The following is a 22,331-nucleotide window of genomic DNA, read 5'->3' on the forward strand; positions in this document are numbered from 1 at the left end:
GGTAGGGCAGGAGCGGGAGGAGGACCCCTGCTTAGCTGAGTCCGCGGCACCGGGTCCGAGGGAGCGCGAGCTGCCCCAGGTGAGCGGGAAGCAGGAGGAGAACGCAAGGCGCGGGGAGGGGGCGCGGTGGCCGGGCCGGAGGCGCAGGAGCTGAGCCGCGGGAGGCGGAGCTGCGGGCGGGGAGCGGGGCGAGCGTCCGCGGAGCACAGGCGGCGCCGCAGCCCAGCCCGGCCCGGCCCAGCCCCGCTCCCCGCGCCCGCTCCCCGCCGCTCATCCCCGCGCCGCTCCTTCCCCCGGAGTCGGCGGAGTTTGCGCGCCGCGCGGGCAAGTTTCCTGCGGCAGCGCCGCGCCGGGAGGGCAGCCTCGGGGCCTCGCCCGTTCCCGGCCGCCCGCCAGGTAAGCGCACTTGGGCCGGGCATGTTCGGGGGAGTTGGGGGGGGGGGGGGGTTCGAGACCTGAGGGGCCGCGATTGCGGGGCGCCGCGCGACCCCCGCGAGCGATCGGAGCGGTGGGGGGGGGGGGGGGGGGGGGGAGCGCATCCTCACCTTCGCAGGTGCCGGGCCTCCGGGCCGCGGGGGCACCTTCCTCCGCCTCCGCCCGCGCCCCGCGCCCCGCCCGCCGGTCTCGGAGCCTCTTCACTTGCAGGCATTTCCCCGGACGTGCGGGGCGGGCGCGGGGTGAGGGCGCGGAGCCGGTGAGCGGGCGGGGGAGGCGCACCGGCGCCTGAACCTGTGGCTCCCGCGCGGGTCCCGGGCGCGGCGGGCACCTGGGCCCGGGATTGCGGGGCAGCCGCGCGGGGCGCGGGGCGCGGGGGACCCCAAGGCGCGGTCTGAGTTGCGGAAGCCGGTCGATCAGGTCTCCGGCGTGTGCGGCAGGAAGAAGGGCATTTCCGCCGGGCGCCCCGCGGGGCTCCAACTCCGGACCTGGCTGTGGCCCCTGCACCGCGGGAGGGAAATCGGGGACCCGGAGCCCAAGTTCAGGTTGGAGTGGGGGTGGTGGGTGGACTGCCTAGGCCTTGGGCGCGGGAGCCGCTGCCGCCTTCACTCTCCCACGCTGCCTGCTCCCTCGCCCGTGGGACGCCCCGCGGGGCAGGCGCTCCTGCTCCAGGGCGAGGGCGGGAGGTGCGGTGGCTGATGCGGGGAGCGGCTTCCAGCCCCGCTCACAGATGCGAGTGCGCCACCCGTCCTGCAGGGTCCCGGGGCTGAGAAAGGGGGCGAGTGAAGCCTGCAGGTTAGCGAGTGTTTGTGGGACCCCCCCCCCCCACCCCATTAGCGTTATCAGAACCAAACCAACCCCCTGCGGCTGTTTAACAGGGCGGCCAGCCGCCTCGTTATGGTTCTTACGGTGATTCCCACGCGCCCAAAGCTGCGGTTCCACTCCTCTGCTCCCGGCACGTGCCCAGGTGTCCGGCTCCATCCCCAGGCGGGAAGGCCACAGGCGCCACTGATGGGCTTCCTCACATCCCCCCCTCCCTCCCTCTCTCTCTCCCTCTCTCTTTCTTTCCTATCTCGCAAGTCAATTAAAAAAAAAAAATTTCGGGAGAGGATTAAAACAAAACTATAAAATGGAATGTATTTACCAATGCTTATTTTCCTTCACTTTACCCTCCAACGTGTCACTAACCTCCACATAACTGTATCTGCGCTGTCACTACCCCCGGGTGTAAGGAGGGGGCTTCTCTTAGGCTCACGTGGACACACTGAAGCGCAGAGTGACCGTGTTAATATGTATGTGATCCTGACTCGCTAGCCGGCACCTGCCAGTTCAGCACATGACCATCACCCGTGCGCCTGTCTGTGCGTTAGGGATAAGGAGATGTTACTGTTCTTCATGGGCAAGGGGACCCTGCACGACCAGATTTCATTGTTTCTGCTCACAGGGCTTTTAAGGACTTCGGCCTCTGTGAATCTAATACTCAGCACATCCTGATGGGGTGGCTCAGTGGGCTGAGCGCCGTCCATGCACCAAGAGGTCACCCGTTCTGTTCCCAATCAGGGCACATGCCCAGGTTGTGGGCTTGATCCCCAGTAGGGGATGTGCAGTGGGCAGCCGATCGGATGTTTCTCTCTCACATGGATGCTTCTCTCTCTCTCTCCTTCCCTTCATCTCTGTCTAAAACATCAATAAAAACATTAAAAAACATAGACAGAACAAAATTACAATTCTACACGAGACATTAAAAAAGAACCCCACACCTAGACACTCAGAGTTGGCTGGTTATTGGGGCAAAAGTAAAGCCCTCTCATCACACAGGTCACATTTGGTGGGACATAGTCCAGAAGAAATAGCCGGCGTCGAAGGCCTTGAGGAACCGAGAACTTTCCTCTCGCCTTACTTGGGCTTCATCTCCTCCACTGCATTAGCATCTTCCAGAAAACAAGCGCCTTGCGGATAGATGCTGCTTGGTACTGACACACACCGTATTATTTTTAATACAGAGGCTTGGTGACAGGCCAAAGACATCAGTGTTTTAAATCATTACCAGCCATCTGTTCCCTCCCACTCACTCCAAGTGCAATGCTTTATTTCCAGGTAGCACAGCATACATCCTCCTTTCACGCGTGTCCGTGAGCATCCCAGAGGCTCTAATGCCATCTGATGTTGACCCAGGTTCGGCTTATCACACCCGGGAGCTCCTATCTCTTTCTTTTCAATGAGAGGAGAATCGAACAAGTTTTAAAGCCTTTGGCCAGGGCAGGGGTGGGGTCCAGGGAGAGCTGGTTGCTTTCCCTCCAGGTGTTTGTTACTGAGAGGAGCTGAGAGCTGGCCCCGCTGCATGTCCTCCTGGGCATCCTCCCCTTTCTTTCTGGTCTGGGGGCACCATTTGGTGCTCTGGAGCAGTGCATTACATAGCCCTGTCCCCCCAGAAAACCAGTGTGGTTTCCAGGAAAGGGGAATATCTTCCCAGCGATAATTTACAAAATAGACCAATTTAATATTGCAAAACCCCAAGTGAAGTGGACCTAAGACAGACACATTGTCCGCATAGAAATACTGGGTATAAACACACAGGCTATTTTGCACAGGCTATGAACACACTGTCTAAAGAGCATTCTTTATTTTCGTGGTTGGGAATCCGGGCGAGTTCATATACAATCAGCAGGTAGGTCCACACCTTTTATTTGGTTCAAGTCATCATTCAGGCAGGATTCCAGGAATCGGTCCCACCCCATCGTGGCATGCTTCCCCCTTTAGGAAGGTTCTGGAAGCTGCGATGTCAGGCTATCTCTGTTACTCAGAACTAAGTTGCATAATAAATGAGTTGTTCCTTCACTGCAGCGGGAGGTTGGGAAAGCCTTTCACTCAAATCTGGATGTAACGTCCCTCAGCACATTCCGGGTCCTGAACCGGGAGGCATGAGCAGGCTGGCTCGCTTTGCGCACGGCCCGTATGTATTTGAAGACCGTCAAGGACAAAACTCTGCCCACCTCCCCCTCTCTGCTGCTCCGCGCTATCCTGCCTCGTCTTGAAAGTATAAGATCCCCCCCCCTCCACACTTGCTACCAAGATAGTGTGGAAAAGAATGAACCCAAACTAGAGAAGATTGTGAAAGTACAGTTGCCTTTAAAAATATGGCCTCACTTAAACCTTGGGAAATGCACAGGGCCGCGTTCCATGTTATTCTTCTCACTAAAAATGAAGTATTGAGGGAAGGAGTCGCACCACGCAGAGTGCGCACTCTGAATCATGCATGCTAATGAGAGGAAAGGGGGCGACCATCGCCCCAAATCGCGGCTACTTAACGAGCCATTTGTGTTTGTCTTTGGAATGTATTACACGTTCGGTTTAAAATAGATTTTCATGGTTGCGGTGGGCAAGTTGCCTCTCTAATTATTTTGTTTTGTTTAGGTTAATTTTTAAATGAGCTTACATACCTCAAACACCAAAAGTGATTTACGGGGTGGCGGAGAGGGTAGGCGGCCTGCCCAGAAGCGAGCGGGGTGGCAGAAGTCAGCCAGCCTGGGTGACAGCTGTGTCGTAGGTTGTATATAAGCTCGGGAAGATAACCAGGGCTTAATTGTGTATCTATATCATGAGTATGTGTTAAGAATTAGACAGGCTTCCAGAAAAATAGTCCTTCCATCCACCTATGAGGAATCCAATCCCAGTTTACATGTTCTGGGTGATTAATGTTTTAAAACCACAATCCTGCAGGCCACATAGGGCGATTCTGATTTATAAATCTTACTAACTGAATTTTTAAAAATATTTCTTAATTGATTTCAGAAAGGAAAGGAGAGGGAGAGAGAGATAGAAACAGCAATGAAAAGAGAGAATCATCCATTGGCTGCCTCCTGCACGCCCGCCACTGGGGACCAAGCCCACAACCCGGGCCTGTGCCCTGACCCCCTGACCGGGAATAGAACCTGGACCTTCTGGTTCATAGGTTCATGCTCAACCACTGAGCCACACCAGCCAAATTCAATGGAATTTTTAAGTGAGGTTTTCCCTAAAGCAGACACAGGGGCAGGTGTGCAGGTGGCATTCATAAGCCTTCTACACGTGCTTGCCGAAGAGGAGGCAGCAGGACGCCAGCAGCACGAGGGAGCTGGTCTGTCTGCTCTCCGCCCTGATGCGCCAGGCAGAGCACATTCCCATGGCCCCAAAGAGAAGCTCTCGGACCCACTGTGCGTGGGCCGGGTTCGATCAGAGGTGAAGTTCAGCAGGACCGCCAATTTAGCAGATTTCCACTGTGTTTCTCTAAAGCTCCAGGGCCAACTCGGCGGTGGATGAAAGAGCTGCTTGAGCAAGAAGTTGACTCAGTCGCCTGGCTGGTAGGCGCCTTGCTTGCAGTCAGCCTTCGTTTGTGTGCAGATTCTGTTGAAACGTTAGTTTTGTGAACTATTAGGAAGAATTTAGTGCACAAGGGTAGAGCTGCCAAAAATATACGATTGGAAAAGCAGATAAGGTCCTTTTTATACAAGAATTCAAAGCAAAAAAGTAAGACTGCGACTTCCAGCGCAGTGAGCAGCATGGTAATGGGAAGTAGACGCTGCCTTCAGAATGGTGACTGCCCCGTAATAAATGTGCTCATTACTCCCGCGTACGGGCAGTTCTTTCTTCAGGACCTTTATATATACATATGGGGCATGGCATTTTTTAAAGACTTGACAAAGCCACGTATTTTAAAAAGACATATTGTGTTTGGAATAATTGAGACCCACAGGATATATTTTATATACATTTATTAGAAGGTTCCGTTTCATCTGATCAGTGCCAAAGTCTTAGAGTCAGAATTATGCATGTTGTGAGGGAGCTGGAAAAGACCTTCAGAGTCATTGATTCCAGCGCCCTCATTTTACAGTTAAGGGAAAGGGGGGGGAGCAGTGATGACAGTGAGCTGTGAGGGTCCCAGTGGTCACAGTGAGCTGTGAGGGCCCCAGTGGTCACAGTGAGCTGTGAGGGTCCAGTGGTCACAGTGAGCTGTGAGGACCCCAGTGGTCACAGTGAGCTGTGAGGACCCCAGTGGTCACAGTGAGGGCCCCAGTGGTGAGAGTGAGCTGTGAGGGTCCCAGTGGTCACAGTGAGCTGTGAGGGCCCCAGTGAGCTGTGAGGGTCCCAGTGGTCACAGTTAGCTGTGAGGGTCCCAGTGGTCACAGTGAGCTGTGAGGGTCCCAGTGAGCTGTGAGGGCCCCAGTGATGACAGTGAGCTGTGAGGGTCCCAGTGATGACAGTGAGCTGTGAGGGCCCCAGTGGTCACAGTGAGCTGTGAGTGTCCCAGTGATCACAGTGAGCTGTGAGGGCCCCAGTGGTGACAGTGAGCTGTGAGGGCTCCAGTGGTCACAGTGAGCTGTGAGGGCCCCAGTGGTCACAGTGAGCCGTGAGGGTCCCAGTGGTCACAGTGAGCGTGAGGGCCCCAGTGGTCACAGTGAGCCGTGAGGCCCCCAGTGGTCACAGTGAGCTGTGAGGGTCCCAGTGGTCACTGAGCTATGAGGGTCCCAGTGGTCACTGAGCTGTGAGGGTCCCAGTGATCACAGTGAGCTGTGAGGGTCCCAGTGGTCACTGAGCTGTGAGGGTCCCAGTGGTCACAGTGAGGGCCCCAGTGGTCACAGTGAGCTGTGAGGGTCCCAGTGGTGGGGAGGCGCGGAGAAGGAACTAGAAGCTGCTCTCCTGACCCTTCACCCAGCTCCCTTGTAGCAAGCGGGGTAGTTAGGTGGGGAATTAACTCTTTCTGCCTCTGTCATTCACGGAACACTCACCATGGACCAAACTGAGGTCCTTAGCTGTGTCCTCTTTAAAAAAAAAATTATTGTTGACACTATTGCAGATGTCCCCCATCCTATCCCCCTTTATCCACCTCCACCCAGCCCCTGCCCCCTCCCTTGGCCCTCACCACACTATTGTCTGCATCCATGGCCTATGCATGTATGTTCTTTAGCAAATCCCTTCACCTTCCTTTATCCTGTGTCCCCTCCCGCCTCCCCTCTGACATTTGTCAGTCTGTTCCATGTATCTCTGCCTCTGGTTTTATTTTGTTCATCAGGTCATTTTGTTCATTAGATCCCACACAGTAGTGAGGTCATAAGGTACTTGTCTTTCTCTGACTGGCTTATTCACTTAGTGTAATAATTTCCAGGTCTATCCATGCTGTCGCAAAGGGTGAGAGTCCCTTCTTTTTTACAGCTGCATAGTGTCCCATCGTGTAAATGCACCACAGCTTTTATAGCCACTCATCTACTGAGGGGCACCAGGGCTGCTTCCAGATCTTGGCGGTTATAAATAACACTGCTCTGAACTAGGGGTGCAGATATTCTTACTGGTGGGTGTTTTGGGATCCTTGGGATATATTCCCAGAAGGGGGATTGCTGGGTCATAAGGCGGTTCCATTTTCAATTGTTTGAGGCAACTCCACAGTGCTTTCTACAGTTACTGCACCAGCCTGCATTCCCACCAGCAGTGCACGAGGGTCCCTTTTTTTCCACGTCCTCGCCAGCACTTGTTGTTTGTTAGGTATTCATAGTAACCGTCTGACAGGTGTGAGTAATACCTCACTGTAGTTTTAATTTCCATTTCTGTTAGCGACTTTGAGCATTTTTTCATATGTCTAATAGCCATCTGTATGTCTTCTTTGAAGTGTTTATTCAGGTCTTCTGCCCATTTTTTAATTGGATTGTTTGTCTTCCTGGAGTTGAGTTACATAAGTTATTTATGTATTTTGGGTATTAAACCTTTATCAAGTGAATCATTGGCAAATATGTTCTCCCATCCAGTGGGGTCCCTTTTTGTTTTGTTGACGGTTTCTTTTGCTGTGCAGAAGCTTTTTATTTTGATGTGGTCCCATTTGTTTAATTTTTCCTGTGTTTCCCTTGCCCTCGGAGACATATAGGTGAAAATATTGTTCCAACAGATGTTGTTCCTGAGATTTTACTGCCTATGTTTTCTTCTAGGGTTTTGATGGTTTCATGACTTACATTTAAGTCATTTGTTCATTTTGAGTTTATTCTGTGTATGGTGGAAGTTGGTGGTCTAGTTGTTTTTTGTTTTTTTTTGCATGCACTTGACCAGTTTTCATTTTTTTTAGTAACAAATATTTTTGTTACTCTCTTAGTACCCTGAAATGTGATCTATTTGTAATGTCGTTACTGAGTATGTCAGTAATGAGAAGGAACAATAAAAGTAATTTGCAATAAAATGTGATTTCCCTACACTAATGGGTGGGGATGACGTCACTGGAACACATAAAGAAGTCAGCAATTTGCCTGTATATATAATAAATACATTTTAATTTATTTAACATAAAACAATCAGAAGACATTCCATACAAGAAGTACAGACAAATGAAGAACAAAGGTAGACTAAAAGTAGTGTTCAGATCATTATAATCCAGACTTAATCGTATGCAACAGGAAGAAGGAGACAATGGTAATTGCTGTAGGGAAATATGCCAGGTCAAACTGTAGACTGTTGGGGTGGAGAAAATGTGGTGGTATGATATTTTGCAAATGAGAGGGTGCAAACTGTTAACCTACTTCCCCCGAAATTCCAAAACTACTTTCTGGGACATTACCACTTCAAGGGACTCTGCAGGCAGCTCCCAGCGCATCGGTCATAAGAGGTAAAGCTTTGCCCAAATGAGAATCATTGATTGAGGGCTGATATTGCCTTTACATTTTCCCAGTAATATTGTAGTATTGATTCTAGAGTTAGGAGACAGACTACACAAAATGATGGAATTTTTCACCACAGCAGCCTTATTGTAGATCGCTGGGCTCTTGGTAGAGCGTCTTATAAAATGCTTAATTATGATTCTGTACCAGGTTTAGTTTGGTTTATGTTGATGGGACATTTGGAGAAATGTTTCAATAAACAGGGAACGCGCCCCCCCGCCCCCCACCTCCTCACTCAAAGCCAACCGCACTCCCTCCTCCAGAAACCAGGACACATCTGAGACCTTCTCAGAATGTTCTCCAGGGGGTGGTCTGGCCCTGCTGAGAGCTGTCAGGCGACATAGACAACATTTGTGTGATGGCCTGGGTTCGTTTCCATGCCCCTGCCACCTGTTCACTTCTTCCCAGGGGGACCATCCCCTCGTTCACTGGTCTCCTGCCTCCAGTGTCCAGCAAGCTCAAGTTCGTGTCTGACTTTCTCTCTCACTGTCGCCTTTGCAAACATTTACCTCTTCTGGTCCTTCTGTCCCAGAATCTATGTTTGTCCTTCTGTCCCAGAACCTATGTTCTGTCACTACGAGTGGTGACAAATGAATATACAAGCTGGCTAACCTTTTAGTTCTCCCGGACCTTAACCTTGCTTTAATACTCATCTTTAGAAAACTTAGAAGGCTTTCATATAGAGAGATATATGCATTCACACACATGTATGTGTGCACAGGTATATGCACATATATGTGCACGTTATATCTGTGTATGTACAGGTACACACACACATCATTTCAGGTTCTGAAAAAACAGGAAAAGAGATGTAATATTTGAGATTTTACTTTTCATGCACTTGAAACAGGCTTATGCAGATAATGGCACTGGTCAGATACTGGAAGTAGCACCTGCTACAATGCTGTAAAGTATGCTCTCAGAAGAGGCCAAAATCTGCAACCAACCTAAATAAACTGTTGTACTAGAATTTTTTTGTTTTATTTCAAGTAGATGTGTCCTGTGCTTGCAAATAGGAGTTGTTAGGGGCAGAGCAGAGTTATAGACACCCCTGCCATCTTCCTGTATTTAGTCTACGCACTATCGACCCACTGAAAGCACACCAACATCTTCGCAAAATGCGTGGTATTGGCAGAGGGATCGCAGGGGTTTGAAGATTATCCATACACACAACCTACAGACAGTGTGGGCCCCCGCATGCAAGGAGGAATTGAGAGCAAAACTAATTTTTTTTATTTCTAATGTACCTTCTGGGCCATAACATGAGACCTGCTCTTAGAATTAAGAGTTTATATGAAATGTCCTTTCAGTATTGGCTACATCATGCATCTTGAATTTACCAAATTACAAGGAAGATATTTTTTTTTCTTAGATTACTTCCCCACTCCCTGTCCATGTTAGATGCCTTTTGTAACATGGTGTCTTACTCTTTTTAAAGAAAGAAGCTTTTTAATGTAAACCTTTAACAGTTAAAATTGAAGTTATTGTAGAGAAAAGATTGAAGTTATTGTGTGTGTGCGCGTGTGTGTGCGTGTGTGCGCGCATGTGAGTGTGTGCGCGTGCATGTGCGCACGTGTGTGCGTGTGCGTGTGTGAGTGTGTGCGCGCGCGTGTGAGTATGTGCGCGTGCATGTGCGCACATGTGTGCGTGTGCGTGTGTGAGTGTGTGCGCGTGTGTGAGTATGTGCGCGTGCATGTGCGCACGTGTGTGTGTGTGTGCGTGTGAATAACCAGTTGCTTTCGCACAACCACAGAAGGGCATGTTTTACGCAGTCAAGCGGGCAGCTTTTCCTACACAAGGGGCTGCAGCGATTGTACACGACGCAATGTGAACTGTGCTTATTTTGCAGCATATTGTTCATTCTTCCTGCGAGCTTCTCAGTCCATTGAATGGTCTGGCACTCAACCCCAGGCTGACCTTGAACCTTACTCGGTAGACTTTTGTTACGGTTTCTAATCAGTGTCTCGCGGTGCGGTGGGGACTGAGAGACGATGAAATTGAGGTGACTGGATGGCGGAGGTGATAAGGAAAATCAGGAGCTTCTTGCATTTGAGCCACACAAAGACCTACCGAGGCGGCGAGATTTCATTGGAATGTCTGCCTTTGCTTGTTATGCTTCCTCTCCTTCTGTGGAATAAAGGCTGTGGAAGGACAGCACTCCTTCCTCTTGAGCTGCTAACTCTTGGGGACGAGAGGAAGCCCTCCTGTCAGAATGAACAGGTGCGGGACATGCCAGCACTGGGCTCATGGTGCCGCCTTTCACATCCTCCTTCCACACCGCCCTGCGCTGAAAGCTAACACGCTCCAGAATGGAGCTCAGAAAAGGGAACGTCCACCCAGCGGATGTCCTGAAAGACATTTTGGAAGCCTTTACTAAATCTGTGTGAAATGGGAAAACAAAATACGGCAGCATGGTCAATCCAAACGAAGAACGCAATGCTTTCCATTCATTTCCAAAGCAAGAAGCTCACTTTAGCTTGTAGTCATTTCTATTGTTTTCTTCTTTATCACGGAGGGAATTAGAGCTGTGACCTGTAGTTACAGGTTACTTTAAGCAAATACAGTCTGTGAGGATTTAGGTAAAATGATGGTGTTCGTTAAAAAAAAATTCAAAATTGAAATAGAAACACAATTTTTTAGAAGCATATGTCTAAATAAATTTTATTTTCCTGCAGCATTCTTAAACATTAGATTAGAATGCAGGTAATTTATTTCCCCCCAAAAAATCCATTTTCTCAGTGTATTCAAATATGCTTAGGTGTTAGTAATATCACTGGGCTAAAACAGTAAATATCAACATCCTTTTACCTGTAATAGATGTACTGTATTTTCAATTAGGAAATTTTACTGTCAGGGAATGAGATTTTACTCCTGTGACAGGCTGGCTTTCAGCTATACGCCCTGGTCCATCTTACTGGTATTAATGGCTGGAGCCCAAGTTGTGCTGATTCTTAAGTATTTTACTTTTCTTTTATTTTTTGTTTTTTTTCTTGAGTATTTTAAATAGTAATCCTATACCTACATTATCACCTTTGTGATCTGGCTTTCTTCCAGTGGCATTGACTCACCTTGCTCCTTCCCGTCCCACGCCTGTAACATACATCCCCAAACACTGCCTAGCTAACGTTTAGTTAACACTTAAAATACCTACCCAAATCTCTCTTTCTCAAATGAGCCATCTCTCCCCTTAAGACTGAGCCAAATACCCCTCTAATACACATATCCACACATATATCCCTGTGTGCATAAACATATCCATATATGTGCTCAGATCACTCATTGCAAAGAGTTGCAAAGAGTTGTAAATTCACATTTATTTGTCTAATCTTTTTAATTAACCACTAAACTAGGGCCCCTTCTAATTTCAATGATCCTCATATTCCTAGAAAATACTGCAGTGTCTACTTAGTGTGGGAGTGTAATAGTGTTTGTTGAAATGCACATTGACTAAACGCCCCCATCTTTAGCCCCGTGTGTGCACATGCATACATATATACTACACACACACACACACACACACATGCCCTCACATTCTAATTTAAATAAATAAAAGAAACTCCGAAGCTGTGAGACCCTGACTGCTTCTTTCTTGTGACCTCCCCAAATATCACTCTCCCCTTTCTTCCAGTTCTCCTTCCGACCAGTGACTCAGCAGAGGGGATTTGAGTAGAACTCCATTTGCTTAGAAAGTGAGGCAGGTCTACTAAATTTCTTTCTTGTTTTAGCTTATCTTTATTGTTGTATTACATATGTCCCTCTTTTTCCCCATCTACCCCTCCACCCTGCTCCCGCCCCCTCCTCAGCCCTTCACCAGGCCTTCTTCACAGTATTTACTCTAATATGTGAAATCCCTTCCTAATAGTAAGAATGTTTAAAAGCTTTACTTCTCGGGGGTTTGTGCTGTGCTGTTTGTACACATTTTGGCATTAGACAGTAATCTAAAAAAGAAGAAAATCATCTGAAGGTTACCTATCCATCTGGTCTCCATATGGAGAGCAGAGAGATGAAAGAGAACAAGGTTTAAAATAAGAATAAATATATGAAACTGCAAGAGTAACATAAAAGTCCATGCTATAAGTTAACAGTTCATATTTTTAAGAATTGTACAAAGGCGTCAAACTATGTCTAAAATTGTTAAGGCTCAGCCGGTGTGGCTCAGTGGTTGAGCATCGACCTAAGAACCAGGAGATTACAGTTTGATTCCCAGTCAAGGCACAGGCCTGAGTTGCGGGCTCCATCCTCAGTAGGGGCCATGCAGAGGCAGTCCATCAATGATTTTCTCTCATCATTGATGTTTCTCTCTCTCTTTCTCTCTCTCTCTCTCTCTCTCTCTCTCTCTCTCTCTCTCTCTCTCCCCCCTCCTCTCTGAAATCAATAAAAATATATTTAAAATAATAATAATAAATAAAATCGTTCACAGATCTACCATACCGACAAGCACTTACTATGTTCTAGGTACTATTCTAGTATTTGTGCCTACATCCAATTGCTTCATTAACGTGAGTTGAGTTAATCTTTTGCTCATTGAAAGCCCTCCTGCTTCGTTTAGTTTACGGGAGAGCCTGGTAACCCTGGAATTCAAACCGATGGAGCGCATCAGAAGCAAATAAAAGCCAGGTTTCAGGCACACCATTGGCCACATTTGGGATCACTTGAACATAACAAGAACTAATGTATCTAATGGATTAGAGCTAATTGACAGAAAAGGTCTCTGTGACCCCACAGAGTGTGTGTAATGTGCAGATAAGAGTGGGCAGAAGGAAAAGCTCTGTTTCACTGAAGAATATAAGCTATAAAATTACAGAAAATCATAGAATTATAAAGTAACTTTTTTGCAAGTACTATTATAAGAATAATCAAAAGATGATCCACCATTAGGTGAATGGTTTATGGAGATATGATACTCACACTATCTCTACATGTCACCCCACAGAGAGCTTGCTAATTGCAGAAAGGGGAAAGGACCTTTGCAGGAAGCGATATGGCAGACACTAGCTCAACCCAGCAATAACACATCACCAGCAGTGGGACAAACTCATGTCATGTCTTGGTATGATACACGCATGAAGTAGACACACAATCACCACCGAAGTTATTTTGTCAAAAATGTTTCTCCTGAGTCTAATCATGAAGAAATAATCAGGAACAAGTTTTCTTCTCCCAAGTAAATCCTATAATCCTATGAAAAGAAAAAAATAAATTGTACTTAATCTTCAGCTTCTATATTGGGACAAATGTTGTTTTAATATGGGAAAAAAATGGCAAATTATTATGGGGAGAGAGCTGGTTCTTTAAAAGTCTTGATTATCTTCAAGCAAATGTAGTAATGGCTTTAGGGCTTACACCACTGGCCTGCTCCACGCCCGCCCCAAGCTACTCAGATGAGTATCAACAGGAAGACCATGGGTACCCATATTCCTGAGAGACTTTTGAGACGTGAGTGGACTGAGTGGGATTGAGTTTTGTAATTTTATTAAACGTTTCATCTATATTTATTTCATATTTTTTAAAGTTCTAAGAACATGAACAAGATAAGTTAAAAGTTACTTGAATTTAACAGTAGGAAATGTGGACTTCCATCTAGAATTTGGCTTTAGCAGAGAACAGCTATAAGGAAAATTTGTGGAGGTAATTATTAGCCAGAAGCTATTTGTACTCTAAGTTTATTGAATATGCATATATGATAATAAGACTTTACATGAATAGAAAACCTTTTGATAATAAATCCATGTAAGGGAGTGTGCCTTGGGAAATAATTCTAGATGTTTAAGAATATTCCCTACACTCAGAATGTAAAACTCTAGACCCCATTATGTCATTATTTTTCATTCATGGTGTTTAGGTCATGTTACCTCAACTCCCAGAAAAGAGAAGTAAAACAAACAATGGAAATGGTGTTGTCTATTTGTCCACACATTCAAAACACTGCAGTCACCAAAGGAACAGCAAAGGAGACATGGGAACCTGTCACCAAAATGAGCTAAAGTGCACTCCTGATCATAGCCATCAGAGACAAATCAACACCTAGTCACTCCCAGAGAAATCCTCCTGTCATTTGCGTATTGGAACTGCTGACTCACTGGTTTTTGTTTCTGTGGCATCTACTCGCTTTCTTAGGAAAAGCACTTTCGTAGTCAAATCAAACATAGAGGAGTTGCATTCTCTGTATGAACCCTATGCATTTATAACACTTCACGGAACTGTGCATACCCCCAAGGTAATTTTACTATATGTCCACAAAATAAAATGGGGGACCCTTCCAATTCCCTTTCCTCGTTTTTAGATTTCTATCACATTATTTCATATTTCATATTTCATATTTTTGTCTTTGAATGGCATCTGTGCTCAAACTCGTTCTCTCATTACTGTGTTCATTCTTGGGTTTATTCTGGTTCCCTTTGGGGTAGCTGGATTTCATCATGAATCCTTTTATTCTAGGAAGGCCCGTGTGGGTCATTCTTCATGAAGTTGTGCTTGCCCAATCCTTATCCACTCCAGCCCATCACCACCAGGCTCTCCCCTGGCCTGGGACCGATGCCTCTGGTCCATAAGCCATCTTCTGAGTTTCTCTCTGTGCTTGCAGGGGCGGCAGTGTGGGTGGTGGGAACTGGCATAGTGAGCGGCCTGTAGCTCCAGTGTAGGCGTGGCCTAATACCCTGTCACCAACCGTGTTCACTTTGCCCTCAAGTGTAGACATTCAAGTCCCTATGTGTTGTGGTTTAGCAGTCATGGCTTTTTCTCATTGTCTCCCATAGCAGATCATGCCCTAGCTAAAAAAGAATAGTAGGTGGTGTGTACTTTCTCTAGCCCTACCTTCCCAAGTCATTCTGACTTTCAACATTCCCTTAGCCTACTTATGCCCTAGATGGCACTGTCCCAATCTAATGTTTGCTGGACAGCCTTTTTGGGCATTTTATATTATTTTTAGGAATATATATATATATATATAAATATCTCCACCTCCAGGTGTGAGAGAGTGTGTGTGTCAATTCTCATTCTTTGTTTCCATCTAGATTTACAGAATTTAGCAAGTACACTTTACAGCTAGGGATTTGAAGTTGTGGTACTGTTCTTGTTTAATTGAAAATAAAAGTAATTTTCTTTCCCTTTCTATTTTTTTAATAGAGCAACTTTAGGCTCACAGAAATATTGAGCAGAGATTTCCCATATACCTCCTGCCCGCCTCCCAGCCCCTCCACAGCCTCCCTCATTATCAACTCCCCCTACCTGAGTGGTGCATTTGGTACAATCGATGAGTCTACACTGACACCTGAAGTCCATAGTTTACACGATGGTTCACTCTTGCTGCTTGTAGTCTATGCATTTGTGCAGCTTTATAATAACATGTGTGCACTCTTACAGTATCATGCAGGGTGATTTCACTGCACTACAAATCCTGTGCACTCCACCTATTCATACCTCCCTCCCCCTTAGCCCCTGGAAATCATTGATCTTTTTATTGTCTCTACACCTTTGGCTGTTCAACAATGTTGTAGAGTTGAAATCCTACAGTAGGTAGCCTTTTCAGATGGACTTCTCTTGCTTAGTAACACGAATTTAAGGGTTCTTTTCATGTCTTTTCATGGCTTGATAGTTCATGCCTTTTCTGCACTCAATAGTGCTCCAGTGTCTGGGTGGCCCACAGTTTATTTAACCTTTCACCTTTCGCCTCCTGAAGGACATCGAGGTTGCTTCCAAGTTTTGGCATTTGTGAAAAAACACGCTTTAAACAATCATGGGCAGGATTTTTGTAGACATAAGCTTTCACCTCCTTTTGGGTAAATATCAAGGAGTGTGACTTCTGTCACACTTGTATGGTAAGGGCATGCTTAGTTGTGTAAGAAACTGCCAAACTGTCTTCTGAAATGATGGTACCATTTTGTATTCCTGCCAGTCTGTGATTCATTTTGAGTTAACTTTTGTATAGGTTTTAGGTGTAGGGTGTTTTTTATTTTTTTTTAATTCTGCATGTGGATGTCCAGTTAGTCCAGTCTTGTTTGTTGAAAGATGATCTTTGCTCCATTGTATTTCCTCTGCTCCTTTGTCAAAGGGCACAGCTTTTTGCTTCTTCCAGGCCAGTAGGAGAGCATCTCTAACTTCAAGGAGGCCTGGACCCTCTTGTAAAGAGATCACTCCATTAGGTCACGCACACCCAGCTTGCTCTATTTTATTTATCTTTTTCATTGCATACAACATGATGATTTGATATCTGTTTACATTGTGAAATGATTAACACAATCAGGTTAATTAACACATTCATCACCTCACAAAGTTACCTTTAGAGTGTGTGTGTGTGTGTGTGTGTGTGTGTGTAGTGAGAATGCTTAAGATCTACTGTCTTAGCAAATTTCAAGAATATAATAAAGTGTTATTAACTATAGTCACCATGCTGTATATTACAGCTTCAGAACTTACTCATCTTATAACTGAAGGTTTGTACCCTTTGCCAGCAACTCCCCATTTACCCAACCCTGTTGCCCCTGGTAACCACGTTCTACGCTCTGTTTCTATGAGTTCAACTTTTTTTTTTTTTAGATTCCACATATAAGTGAAATCATACAGTGTTTGGCTTTCTCTGTCTAGCTTATTTCACTTCGCATAATATCCTCCAGGTTTATCTATGTTGTTGCAAATGCCAGGATTTCTTTCTTTCTCATGGCTGAAATAATCTCTTTTAATTCACTCAAAGGCAACCAATTAAGGACATTAATTCTGTAAAATTTCTTTACCTTTTTCATAGTCTACTCATTAGAAGTAAATGACAGGCTTCATCCACACTCCAGGGAAGGGACTACACAGGGCTGGGCCTTTCAGGATTCATCTTAGAATTCTGTCCGCCGCAGAGAGCTTGAGTTGCATATTTAATACTCTGATGCCTCTGCTTGGTTTTGTCATAAATATCGGAAATTCACCACGATCGAAACTGAGCTCTTGGTCTTCTGCTTTGAAGATTTCCTCCATCCCATGTCATCTCAGAAGTTAATTTCAAGTTCTTTCACTTATTTCCATCTCTACTGCCATTCCCTTGACCCACGCCATCATCATATCCGCATGTGCAGCCTACAACAGCCTCCCTCCTTGTCGTCTTCTTCATTTCTGAATCCATTCCTCAAGCAGCTGCAAGAGGGATCTACTCCTTTCTCTGCACTGATTAGAACCATTCAGTAGCTATTTGCTGCCCATGAAATGTTTCCGGAAGGACCTGGTGGGACCTTGCCTCACTTTCCAAGCTCATCTTAGACCACTTCCCTTTCACTCAGTCAGCTCTAGCCATGCTGATGTCTTCACCTCCTAGACCAGCGGTTCTCAACCTGTGGGTCGCAACCCCTTTGTTGGTCGAACGACCCTTTCACAGGGGTCGCCTAAGACCATCCTGCATATCAGATATTTACATGACGATTCATCACAGTAGCAACATTACAGTTATGAAGTAGCAACGAAAATAATTTTATGCTTGGGGGTCACAACATGAGGAACTGTATTTAAAGGGCCAGAAGGTTGAGAACCACTGCCCTAGAGCATGCGGAGCCCTTTTCCCTTTCCGAGTGTGAGGCACTCTGTGGCCATCGCTCCCTTTACCACAGCTTCGCACTTGGCTAGATCTTTCCTGTTGTTCAGGTCTCGGCTTCAACATCATCTCTTCAAAGATGCCTTCTCTAACGAATATGTCTGAAGAAGCCCTGCTGGTTCTGTAACCAATATTCTCTGCCTGGCCCCTTGTTGTTAGCACTTGTCACACTTCGTGATCATGTTTAATTTTCTCTAAGTTGTTTTCTTGCTTTTTCCCGGCTCACTTTTGTGTCCCAGCACCTAAAATAAACAATGCCTGTCAAATAACATCATCAGCACACATTTGATGAATGACTAAGATGTTGTTAGTATCATATGGGCTTTTTAAAAATATATATTTTTTATTGATTTCAGAGAGGAAGGGAGACGGGGAGAGAGAAAGAAACATCATTGATTCGCTGCCTCCAGTATGCCCTCCTATATGGGGATGGAGCCCACAATCCGGGCATGTGGCCTGACCAGGAATCGAACCATGACCTCCTGGTTCCTAGGTTACTGCTCAACTACTGAGCCACACAGACTGTTCAAAAAACATGGTGTCTTTTTAAGCAAAGGGAAAACATTTAATGAACAACATTTTTAAAAAGCTCAATCAGGCAGTATTATTTGTATTGAATTTAAGATATTATCTGGAAATAAGTCATTTATTCAGGAGTCTTTTTTCATTTATTCAAAAGATATTTATATGCCGTCATTCTGTCTAAAGTACTGTGTTTGGCCCTAACCGGTTTGGCTCAGTGGATAGAGCATCGGCCTGCGGACTGAAAGGTCCCAGATTTGATTCCGGTCAAGGACATGTACCTTGGTTGCGGGCACATCTCCACTAGGAGGTGTGCAGGAGGCAGCTGATCTATGTTTCTCTCTCATCGATGTTTCTAGCTCTCTATCCCTCTCCCTTCCTCTCTCTGTAAAAAAAATCAGTAAAATATATTAAAGTACTATGTTTGGCATGAGGGTACCATGAATATCACTTCCAAGACGATTCCTAAAGAGCAAACAAGGGCCAGCTTGAGGTTTGGGGAGGAACTGAAAAAGAAAGAAGGGAATTTCTGTTCATGTGCCCAGATTCGAAAGGGAATACGGTTCATTTCTACCAATTCATTAGTTCCGCTGCCTTGAGGGTAAAGTTTGAGGTAGAGGTATAAGTGATGAGAGGCGAACAAGAGCCATCTCAGGAAGGGGCTTGTTTATCATCATAGGAAATGTGGTCCAGTCAAGAAGAGTGAGGCATGGTGGAACATACAAGTGGAAAAGTCCTCCAGGCCTTTAGAAATATGAGACAGCGCTGGTGAGTGATGGGAACTAGAACATGGGTTACATTTTTAAATGTTCAAAAGTGAGGTCATTTCATGGGGGACTGAGCAGAGAAGAGAAAGTCAGACTCCGAGGGGAGAAAGAGAAATGGGAGAAGCTGTTAAAGGTTGACCAAGCAGAGAGCACCACAGGAGCCAGGGATGGGAGCCCTTTCAGAATGGTCAGCAGCCCTGGCAGGAAGGGGTCAGGAGCTCAATAAGGCAAACTTCACAATGGCAAGAAGGAAATAACCACAGAAAAGGAAGTTCCCTGTTCTTGCCTGGAGGACCACAGGACAGCTCATCAGACATGCCCGTGCCCACTTTGTGATACCTTAGTTACAGATAAATGATGTAATGATGTCAGTGTAGGGAAATAGAATGTTTTCTTAAGACAAATAGCACTTTATAGCCTTCTTAGGGGATCGGTTTACTTAGCTCTGACTTTTGGTAACTAGGAAAAAGAGTAAATTAGCTCATTTTGAGCATCTTTGAATAGATTTCATAATTTTGGCATCCCTCTGGGTAGGTTTCATGCGGGCGTGAGCAGTCCACTGAAGGTTAGTGGGAAGAATGGAGTTTGGAACCAGGCAAAACCGAGTTTGGAGAGTTTGGATTCTGGCTCTTCCTGTCCTGAGTCATGCGAACTTCCATCTTTTGGTGTTTGTTGACCCTGTGCCTAAATAGTAGCCACAGTTTGGAACTTGATATTTTCGTTTCTATACATGTACTGATTTTCCACCATAAAAGAAGAGAATTTAGTCCTTTTCCTTCCTTATCTTACCACACACATATGTCCTTGTCATTGCCAACCCTCCAACCCTCCCACAACAGTGATAGCATCTTGTTTAGATGCATGGTCAGTGTTTCATAATCATGGCAGTACAGATGCCATCCACAGCGTGGCCGTGCCGTTTCAGTTACTTCTTCCTTTCCTGAATTTTCTATTTTCCCTGAAGTTAATAGCATCGTGCTCTTTCATTTGCTTGATGTTCTGGGTTGTGTTCACGGACTCAGGCAAACTTCATCATTGTCTGGATATCCTCTCTGGACGCTTAGACGAATCAGCCAGCCAACAGTTTTATCTTTCTAAAAAGTTTCTCCCAAGCCTCTGTCCTCTAGCCTGAACTGCTTGCCCTCGAAACCTGTTCGACAGGTTCATCCTTCACTACCATCCAGAAATTCCTCTTGTCGCCTCCCCTGCTGGACTGTTGTTTTCTATATCTTATTTCTTCCCCCTTCTCTTACTCCCTTGCTTTGCCAGGACCTCCGGTAGCTTTCTGGGAGGTAAATTTTTTTTTGAGAACTTATCTGAAAATGCTTATTCTACCCACACCCTTGGTTGAGACCTGGGTAGAATATAATAGAGTTTTAAGTGATGTTAGTAATTCAAGTGACTATAATGATTTTACTTGAGAATATTGAAGTCATTCTTGTTCCATGGCCTTATTTTAGATTCCAGGATTGCTACTGACAAGTCTGATGTCATTCTGGTACTTGATCCTCTAGATAGGTTCCAGTTGTTTCTCTCTGACAACAGCTGGAATCTTTTCTCCATTGCTAGTGTTCTGAGATGGCAATATGATGTCCCTTTATTTCCTAGCCAATGTGCTAAGTACTCAGTGACCCCTTTAAAGATGGAAATCATGTCCCTCAGCTCCCTGAAATTTTTCTGAAATCACATCACTAATGGTTTTCTCCCTTTTGCTTTCTCAGTTCTGTCTGCCAGAAATGTCTATTATTCAGATTTTGAATCTCCTCGATGAATTCTATGTCTTGGCTTTTTTTTTCTTGTCCAATTTTCCATCTCTGTCCTTTTTCTCTACCTTCCGAGAAGTCTCCTTATCTTCTAGCTCTTTTTTCTTTCCTCTCTGACTTTTTTTTATTAAACACTAGAGGCCCAGTGCACGGATTTGTGCACCAGTGGGGTCCCTTGGCCTGGCCTGCCAGGATTGGGCTGAAACCGGCTCTCCGACATCTCCCGAGGGGTCTTGGATTGCAAGAGGGTGACAAACCCTGGAATCAGGCTCCCTCCTCTCTGATTCCGGGTGTGTCACCCAAGAACCGCAACTGCCAAGTCACTGCAGCTCGGCAGCTCCTGCATTGATCATCTGCTCCCTGGTGGTCAGTGTGTGTCACAGGTACTGGCTGGTCAGCCAGTGGCTTAGGCTTTTATATATATAGACTAGAGGCCCGGTGCACAAAAATTTGTGCACTCGGGGGGAAAGGGGCGGGGTCCCTCAGCCCGGCCTGTGCCCTCTCACAGTCTGGGACCCTTCGGGAGATAACAACCTGCTGGCTTAGGCCTGCTCCTGGGTGGCAGAGGGCAGGCCCAATCCCTAGGTGCAGCCCCTGGTCAGGCTCAGAGCAGGGCCGATTGGGGAGTTGGGGCGCCGCCCCCTGTCATGCACAGAGCAGGGCGGATTGGGAGGTTGCGATGCCATCCTCAGTCACGCTCAGGGTAGGGCTGATTGGGGGGTTGGGGCACCGCCCCCTATCACACTCAAGGCAGGGTTGATGGGGAGGTTGCGGCGCCACCCCCTGTGACGCACAGAGCAGGGCCAATCAGGGGGTTGGGGTGCTGCCCCCTGTCACGCACAGAGCAGGGCCCATCAGGGGGGTTGGGGCTCTGTACCCTGTCACGCACAGAGCAGGGCCAATCAGGGGGTTGGGGAGCTCTCCCCTGTCATGCACAGAGCAGGGCCAATCAGGGGGTTGAGGAGCTCCCCCCTGTCACTCACAGAGTAAGGCCGATAGGGGAGTTAGGGCACCGCCCCCTGTCACACACACAGCAGGGCGGATCAGGGGGTTGGGGCCACCCTCTATCACCCACAGAGCAGGGCCGATCAGGGGGTTGGGGCGCCGCCACTGTCACACTCAGGGCAGGGCCGATGGGGAGGTTATGGCTCTACCCCATCACACACAGAGCAGGGCCCGTGTGTGTGGGGGGGGCGGGGTTGGGGTGCCGCACCCTGTCACACACAGAGCCGCAGGGTGATCAGGGGGTTTGGGCGCTGCCCCCTGTCACGCTGATCCGGTGCCAGGAGGCCTCGTGGCTCCGCTGATCCCGGTGCTGGGAGGCATATTACCCTTTTACTATATAGGATAGAGGCCTGGGGGCCGGCTGGTTTGCAATGAAGGGTGTCCTGGATCAGGGTGGGGGTCCCCACTGGGGTGCCTGGCCAGCCTGGATGAGGGGATGATGGCTGTTTGCAGCTGGTCACACACCCTTCAGGGTGGGGGTCCCCACTGGGGTGCCTGGCCAGTCTGGCTGAGGAGCTGAGGGCTGCTTTCAGGTTGGCAGTTGACTGAAGCTCCCAACCGCTCCTTTTTTTCTTTTTTATTCTGGGCCAGCTTTAGC

General features: G+C 46.9%; 1 protein-coding gene across 2 annotated transcripts in view; it reads left to right on the top strand.

Annotated features, from left to right (window-relative positions):
* Positions 1 to 22,331, top strand: part of CHST9 (carbohydrate sulfotransferase 9) — a 168,321-nt gene continuing 145,990 nt past the window's right edge. Inside the window, exon 1 of one of the 2 annotated variants that reach the window (XM_070421241.1) lies at positions 1 to 79. The gene's annotated coding sequence lies outside the window, so the exon portion shown is untranslated. Of the gene's footprint in view, positions 80 to 334; positions 397 to 22,331 lie in introns of those variants that run through there. The other variant, XM_070421242.1, reaches the window with a different exon arrangement.

The sequence above is a fragment of the Myotis yumanensis genome, unplaced genomic scaffold (genome assembly GCF_028538775.1).
Source record: "Myotis yumanensis isolate MYYU_CA2020_CCGP unplaced genomic scaffold, mMyoYum1.0.hap1 SCAF_7, whole genome shotgun sequence".
In the NCBI taxonomy this organism is placed as follows: Eukaryota; Metazoa; Chordata; class Mammalia; order Chiroptera; family Vespertilionidae; genus Myotis; species Myotis yumanensis.